This window comes from Sinocyclocheilus rhinocerous, unplaced genomic scaffold, assembly GCF_001515625.1.
Source record: "Sinocyclocheilus rhinocerous isolate Xijiao unplaced genomic scaffold, SAMN03320098_v1.1 scaffold2682, whole genome shotgun sequence".
NCBI lineage: Eukaryota > Metazoa > Chordata > Actinopteri > Cypriniformes > Cyprinidae > Sinocyclocheilus > Sinocyclocheilus rhinocerous.
In genome coordinates this window covers 330,857-339,412 of record NW_015663712.1, presented here as the reverse complement: position 1 = coordinate 339,412, position 8,556 = coordinate 330,857, and the positions used below count along the sequence as shown (strand labels likewise).

At 37.0% G+C, this 8,556-nt stretch overlaps 1 long non-coding RNA gene across 1 annotated transcript in view; it reads right to left on the bottom strand.

Moving 5' to 3' along the window:
- Positions 1 to 552: 552 nt before the first annotated feature.
- The window catches only part of LOC107729008 (uncharacterized), a 23,686-nt gene continuing 15,682 nt past the window's right edge, over positions 553 to 8,556 (bottom strand). The window contains exon 5 of the long non-coding RNA XR_001638538.1: positions 553 to 591. This is a non-coding gene — a long non-coding RNA (uncharacterized LOC107729008). The remainder of the gene's footprint in view (positions 592 to 8,556) is intronic.

Here is an 8,556-nt window from a genome sequence, read left to right as displayed (position 1 = left end):
AAAAAAAAAAGTATGAGTCGGACAGGATAGATGACCACTCAGCTGGTCAACTGGAGGAGCTGTTGATCCATAGTGTAGGCTAAAAGTTGCTAAGGGAGTACATGTGACATTGACACCAATGACCACAAATAGAATGACCTATGAAAAAAAATTACATTAACAATTAGAAATATTACATAGCATGATATTCTATATAAATAACAAATACAATATAAATAGCACAGCAGCCATTGTATTTGTTCAATTAAATTACCTGCCACATCAGTTGAGGTTGAAACTGACATGGGAGCAGCAGGATCAGTGGACGCAGGTGCTGGTAAGTGCTCCTCACCTGCAGAGGATGGACCTAATGAAAGATGAAAATAATTAAATTATTATAAAAGTTAGCAATGTTGTGTCATATTAGAAGGTAATGCAACAGTTATATTTATATATAAAAAAATTTTTTTTAAAAACCTCACGAAAGGCATGGGTTACCCATATAACTATTGCTTGTTGAAAACTCACCTGCAGTATCATCAGCTGTAGCACTAGCATTTGGGGCTGGCGGCATTGGTTGTGCCCCACCTCCAAAATATTTCAAAAGCGCTCCTAGGGGATGTTCATCAGAATATAGTTACTGGAACAATGTTATTGTAACAAATTAAACCGCAAGCCATCTGTACACACAATCTTAAAATTTATAGCCAAGTGAGGTACTATGATATCGGAATAGAAGTGAGGCGACCCATACTCGGAATTTGTGCTCTGCGTTTAACCCATCCAAAATGCACACACACAGTAGTGAACACACCCAGAGCAGTAGACAGCCATATTGCTGCGGCGTCCAAAGAGCAGTTGGGGGTTCAGTGCCTTGCTCAAGGGTCTCACCTCAGTCGTGGTATTGAGGGTGGAAGAGAGCGCTGGTTATTCACTCCCCCCACCGACAATTCCTGCCGGACATGACACTCAAACCCACAACCTCCTGGTTACAAGTCCGACTCCCTGACCATTAGGCCACGACTGCCCCCTAACAGCAAAGACCCCAAATGAGTACCAAGTTTATGGAACAGAAGCTTATTACAAAAATATTCACCCAGGAGAATGTTTACATTAAAGTCTTTTATCTAAAACTAGCCAAGTAATAGGTTGTATAGTCAAGTAAATTTAATGTACACAAAGAATCTCTTCAAAACCAACTTTAAAGCATTACAGCCCGTTTTTATAAAAAGCACACACACTTACTAACACCAAGGCAAAAGGGAATAACCCTAATGACAGACAAATGTCATAAAAGGGCACAAAAAGGCATAAAATGAAAGGAGCAAAATACAACTTTAAAAACCCACAAATTCCTTGTGTGTTTGCACACACACACACACACACTTGACAAAGCGAATTCTGATTCTGAGCACACGTAAACGCAAAAGGTCAGACACTAAAGTGCAAAAATACAGGAACAATATAAAAAACAAGAGCATAGGCAGATGTGGCAAACGAAGCCCAACGAAGGTTTAAAACAAAAATAGGAGTAAGAAACACGACAGAAATGTTGAGTCTCCATAAAATCTGTTAAAATGTTTGACACACCAATGATCAACCATCCAAGAGCTTTGAAATCTGGAGAAATTATTCTCATCGAGCCAAGTGTTTAAGTTGCTAACGACAAGTGGGTCTGTTTGGATGTATTTATAAGAAGAAAATGAGAAAACCTGACATTTTAAAGATGAACAATGGCGTGATAAGTTATCAAATATAGGCTAGTACCAAAGGAGACATTTCAGAAGCATATTGTAAACAATTACAAAAAAAAAAAAAAAAAAAAAAAAAAAAACACCAATCCAAAACTCAGTATCGGTATTTGCGCCAATACTGCCATTTTCTGCTGGATCGGGTATCAGTCAGACGAGACCGATCCAAATCCAATATTATGGGTGTACTGTTTTGTTATTGTTAAGACCCACGAAAGGCACAAAAACATAAAAAGCACCATAAAGATTATGCAAGGTTTTCCAAGTGTTCTGAAGCTGATCCGGAGTTTAATTTGAGAGATGAACATTCAAGTTGTTAAATTCAAGTTCACAAACTCTTCTCTCCAATGCGGCGGTTATCTTCCATTCAGGATTCAAACTGCGTGTCACGCTTGGTTACGACTGTCAAGACTATGAAACTCCCAAAATAATTCAATGTTCCTATTTATTATTCTTGATCTGTAAAAAAACATAAATGGTTTTGCATTAAAAAGTACTTTATCTTGCTGGAGTTTATTGCAGTTTCTTAATCCGGTTACTTACTACCATATGTCTGTTAGATCACAACTGGAGTAGACCGCACTATGAATTGTTATTCACGTGCACAGTAACTGAAATGTAAAACAGTGTAAAAAATCTCAAAACGCAAACTAATCGCACAGATATAATACACTACACATCAATAGCTCTTCCCTTTGTGCTTTGAACTTTTCTATGCAGAGTGCTGCACACTATGACTCCATGTTGCTTCAAGTGCATCATTCTGCACACTGGATGTTAGTTTGTGCCACTCTGTATTGGAGCCTTTCGTATTAAAATACTTTTGCGCAATGAAAGATGAATAGCCTCTCTTGTTTTGTCTTATATGTTGCTGCCTCATTACGGTGCTGTACATTTAAAATAAATGTTCTTCTGAAGCCTTTCCATAGTTTAATGTGAGGTACAGATGAATATTAAAGTTGTTAAATTCAAGTTCACATAAATTCTTCTCTCCGCTGCGGCTGTCTGTTATCCTCCATTCAACATTCAAACTGCGTGTCGCGTTCAGTTACAACAGTCAAGACGAAACTCTCTCCAAGATGATTCAGTTCCTAAACTGTTAAAAGAAAAGACTCTATCGCACAGATATAATACACTACACATCAATAGCTCTTCCCTTTGTGCTTTGAACTTTTCTATGCAGAGTGCTGCACACTATGACTCCATGTTGCTTCAAGTGCATCATTCTGCACACTGGATGTTAGTTTGTGCCACTCTGTATTGGAGCCTTTCGTATTAAAATACTTTTGCGCAATGAAAGATGAATAGCCTCTCTTGTTTTGTCTTATATGTTGCCGCCTCATTACGGTGCTGTACATTTAAAATAAATGTCTTTTAATTTCTCACACACCCACACGCACAGGCACAACAAGCTCAAGTTGATGTTAACTAGGAGACTTTTGCATAGTTTGTTTCCAGGTATTAGAGATTAGGAAATGTTACACCAAACCTCCAAGTTTCAGATGAGAGATCTGAAAGTAAACTTGCTGAAAGTCTTGGTAATGTCTAAGGCAAGTTGATTCTAGCTATGGATGCCAGCATGAGGACTCAAATTGACAAAAAGCTATAAAACAAAAAGGTGTAAGACATGTACAGAAGAAAAACTGATTAGTAGAGCTGCATCACTTCCTGCACCTGAAGTAGAAGTAGGCGACAATCAGGAATGTGCTGAAAGCACATTAGAGTAGTAAGAGTAATATAGATTGCCTTATCCGCAACCTTGTTTTGACTGGTCAAGATAGATTCAGATCTGTAGAAGTTAAGTCTCAACAGAAGGCTGAAGTTTCTGCATCAGAGCTGATGCTGTAAGCACAAGATTTAAAGTCAAAATTCCATAGCACAAGATACAGAACAAGTAGTTGCAAGAATGCATTACGCAAAACAAACTTTGCTAGTCCCGTGACAAACCGATCTTAAAAACTGAACTTAAGACCTTAAAGTTCTACAAATAAAAACCATAAATAGGAGAATTGGTGAATTTGAGAATTCAAAAGTGACTTGAAAAAAAGTGGAACAAATACTAATAAAAAATGTTTTAAAAAAGGACCATTATCAAAGTCACTGAACAAAAGAGGCATAAATATAAAGATCAAAACCATAACTAAATGGAACATGGACTCAAGAAATGATACGAAAAAGGAAATGCCAAACCGAAAGGGGTAAATTAAAAAGGACATAAGAAAAGTCATAAGCATAAACAGGTGCACAACAGGGGAGGGGGAGGAAAACCCCATCTAGAAAAGGGGTCCAAAGAGCACAAAAGATAAGGGAAAAAAAAAAAGGGACAACAGCATAAAACATACGATGGGAATATTAGAGCCATAACTAACGTAAAGAGCATTTTTGAATATTGAAAGTGATTTTTGTATGTTTATGCATGTACAGTGCCATGAAAAGGTTTTTGCCCCCTTCCTGTTTTTAATTTTTTGCATATTTATCACACTTAAAAGATTCAGATAATGCAAGTAAATACAAAATGCAGTTTTTAAATTATAATTTCATTTTCATTTAATTTCAAGAGAAAAAAAGCTGTCCAAACCTACCTGGCTCTACGTGAAAAATTATTTGCCCCTCTTAAATCATGAAAGAACTGATTAACCACATTATTTTAGAAAGCAGAGTTAAATTTCACTAGCCACACGCAGGCCTGATTACTGCCAGACCTGTTGAAATCAAGAAATCACTTAAATAGAACCTGACAAAGTGAAGCATGCTTAAAGAGCAACATGTGCCGCGATCTAAAGAAATTCAAGAACAGATGAGAAACAAAATAGTTGACATGTATCAGTCTGGAAAGGGTTATGAAGCCATTTCTAAGGCTTTGGGACTCCAGCGAACCACGGTCAGAGCCATTATCCACAAACGGAGAACGCTTGGAACAGTGGTGAACCTTCCCAGGAGTGGCCAGCCTACCAAAATTACTCCAACAGCGCAACGACGACTCATCCAGGAGGTCAAAAAAAGAACCCAGAACAACATCTAAAGAACTGCAGGCCTCACTTGCCTCAATTAAGGTCAGTGATCATGATTCAACAATAAGAAAGAGACTGGGCAAAAACGGCATCCATGGGAGAGTTCCAAGGCAAAAGCCATTGCTGACCAAAAAGAACACAAAGGCTCGTCTCACATTTGCCAAAAAATATCTTGTTTATCCCCAAGACTTTTGGGCAAATATTCTGTGGACTGATGAGACAAAAGTTGAACTTTTTGGAAGGTGTGTGTCCCGTTACATCTGGCGTAAAACCAACACAGCATTTCATAAAAAGAACATCATACCAACAGTCAAACATGGTGGTGGTAGTGTGATGGTCTGGGGCTGCTTTGCAGCTTCAGGACCTGGATGACTTGCCATAATGGATGGAACCATGAATTCTGCTCTCTATCAGAAAATCCTGAAGGAGAATGTCCGGCCGTCAGTTTGTGACCTCAAGCTCAAGCGCACTTGGTTTATGCAGCAGGACAATGATCCAAAACACACCAGCAAGTCCACCTTTGAATGGCTCAAGAAAAACAAAATTAAGGTTTTGGAGTGGCCAAGTCAAAGTCCAGACTTAAATCCGATTGAGATGCTGTGGCATGACCTTAAACAGTCCATTCATGCTCAAAAACCCTCCAATGTGGCTGAATGAAAACAATTCTGCAAAGAAGAGTGGGCCAAAATTCCTGTGAAAGACTCATTGCCATTTATCGCAAACGCTTGATTGCAGTTGTTGCTGCAAAGGGTGGCACAACCAGTTATTAGATTTAGGGGGCAATTACTTTTTCACGTAGTGCCAGGCAGGTTTGGACAGCTTTTTTCCCTTAATAAATGAAATCATAATTTCAAAACTGCAGTTTGTATTTACTCAGGTTATCTTTGTGTAATATTAAAATTTGTTTGATGATCTGAATCTTTTAAGTGTGACAAATATGCAAACAATTAAAAAAACAGGAAGGGGGCAAAAACTGTATATATATAAATGCTTTCCTCTTAAAAAAAATAGATGACAACAGAGCTCAATACGTTCAGTTCAATTTTCATTTTGGGTGAACTATCCCTTTAATCAGTAATGCTCAATATTGAATGTGTAATTTATTATAATTAGATTACCTTTGTCATTTAATGCTCACTTAAAGTTTTAAAAACACTAATCATTTAAAAACATTTTAATGTAATCTTTTGCAAATCTCAGTGAAAATGAATGTTTTGTATTGTACATTATAATGTTATGATGCCTAAATTCACTTTAAATGGATTTTAAATTATTTATATTAGCATTACTTTTGTAATTTATTTAGGCAAAATATTATATAACATTAATAATATTAATATTCTATTTATTTTATTTTACAACATCATACCAACAGTCAAACATGGTGGTGGTAGTGTGATGGTCTGGGGCTGCTTTGCAGATTCAGGACCTGGATGACTTGCCATAATTGATGGAACCATGAATTCTGCTCACTATCAGAAAATCCTGAAGGAGAATGTCCGGCTGTCAGTTTGTGACCTCAAGCGCACTTGGTTTATGCAGCAGGACAATTAATAAATGAAATCATAATTTCAAAACTGCAGTTTGTATTTACTCAGGTTATCTTTGTGTAATATTAAAATTTGTTTGATGATCTGAATCTTTTAAGTGTGACATGCAAACCATTAAAAAAAAAAACAAAAAAAAAAAACAGGAAGGGGCAAAAACACACCACTGTATATTTCAAGTTATACTGCATCACATGACTTGGTCAATTTCATATTTAGAACAGTCTTTAGGGTTTAATATGGTCTTTTAACAGTTCCTTAAAACCATATTTAATTTGAAACTTGGAAAAGTGTAAAATAGTTCAAGTTTGATTTCTGTTGTAACCTGACATTGTTACACTGCCATTTCCAGGGGTTGGGCACAAAGGATTTGACAAAACCATAAATAAATAAAAACCATAAAGATTGTAGAAAACCACTACACTTTAGTCGAAAGACTTTACATTGGAATTGCATGGTGTAAACTGGATGGCCAGGTTTGATGCTAAATAACCCTAAATTGGCCACAAAAGAGCAGTCAAGTGGATGCATAAAGCACAAAAGGAGCCGCTGAACAGACTCAATTTGAGAGCCAAAAATAGCTCAAATGAAAGAAATTGACAACCGAAATGTTGAACGCACACATAAAAACAAGTAGTTCTTACAACACTCAAACCGTAAACGAAAACATGCAAGAGCTTTGACTGGATGAAGAAACTGTTGACCAAACCTGGTTATCCCTAACTTGACAAAACAGCTTGCGTTGTGTGCATGTTCAGTTGAGAGAACCATGCTTTGAATTCCTGTTTCAAATTTAAGGATCAAGCACATAAATTAAAGTTTGTAAACTAGATGTTTCACGCAAAGGCACTTGAGCAAAGATTGCAAAAAGACAAGAATGTTCCAAAATACACATTCAAAAGGAGGACCGTTCCACATCCAGCAGTTGTGAGAACAAAACTAGTACAAGAACTACTACTTCAATAGATCATAAAACATGTGGGTACACTGGAGCCAAAAACAGTGAATGCATTCTTGCTATATAGTTCCAGTCAGGGACGGCCCAAGCCTTTATTGGGCCCCAAGCAGAATTTTATTTGGGACCCTCTCTGTGCCACCAATATGATTGACTACTGTCAATGCTTGATTATTCACAAACTATAAATCCAACAAACACTATCAATTTTATTTGTTGTAGCCTTGTTGCTTGCATCATACCAATTTCTGCCAGGCATTTTACCCTTCTACGGTTTTTAATAGTAACAGCAGCAAACCCACAAGAGTGGTCCGATGTTTAATCAATGAACTTTCCTAAAACAATGCTACCTAGACTGCTTATTAAGTGCCAGCTAACATGAGCTCACAACATAGCCTTTAGTTTCCTTGAAATCTTAACATGCCTTTATCTTGCCACTTTTTTCCTCTTCCCCCCCCCCCTTCTCTGAACCAGAAGGATGTCCTTTGTGACATTTTGCTGCAGTCTCTTCAAATCAACTTCAATAATCAGTCCGACTGCGTCTGCGCCCTGCTACAGCCCATTAGTATATTTTCTTTGATTTAGTGTTTTTGTATAAATTACCCTCAACCATTTGTCCATTAACATCACCAAAAAACAAACCTATCATTTTATGTGCTCTTAGGGGCCCCCTAGTGGCCACAGGGGCCATAAGCAGATGCTTAGTTTTGTGCCAAAGCAGCTGTAATTGTGTGAAGTTGAAACCATTATAAACGACGACAGATTACTAAATCATCAGATGACCCAAACGACTTGGAGCTTCTGACTACAAAATCATCTGCTGATGAAATAACCAACAATCAAGCCAACAGGACTTTTTGTGAAAGAGAAATGTTATTCACATGGAAGCAAAATTAAACATGGCACAACTCACACACACACTTTATTGCAAGAAGCAGACAGAGTTTCACACAATGAGTTACACAATGAGTGTTAAATTTCAATTAAGTTTTGTAAAGAAACGGTTTAAGAAACTCTTCAGACATGGGAACAAGACAATGGTTGTGCTTCCAGTATAGACGGTTATGGGGCCGGGGAATTACTTTTAGTCATTTAGCAGACGCTTTTATCCAAAGCGACTTACAAAGAAAAATTAAAACTCTATAAATACACACACATACACACACACTTAAGAAAATAAAATAAATGAAATACAAATGACAAATGCATACAACATTTAAAAAATAAACATTGAAATGAAAACAAAAATAAAGCTAAAAACAATTCAAAATATTAAAAGAACAAACGGTATGAGTATAATAATGATTCTAACA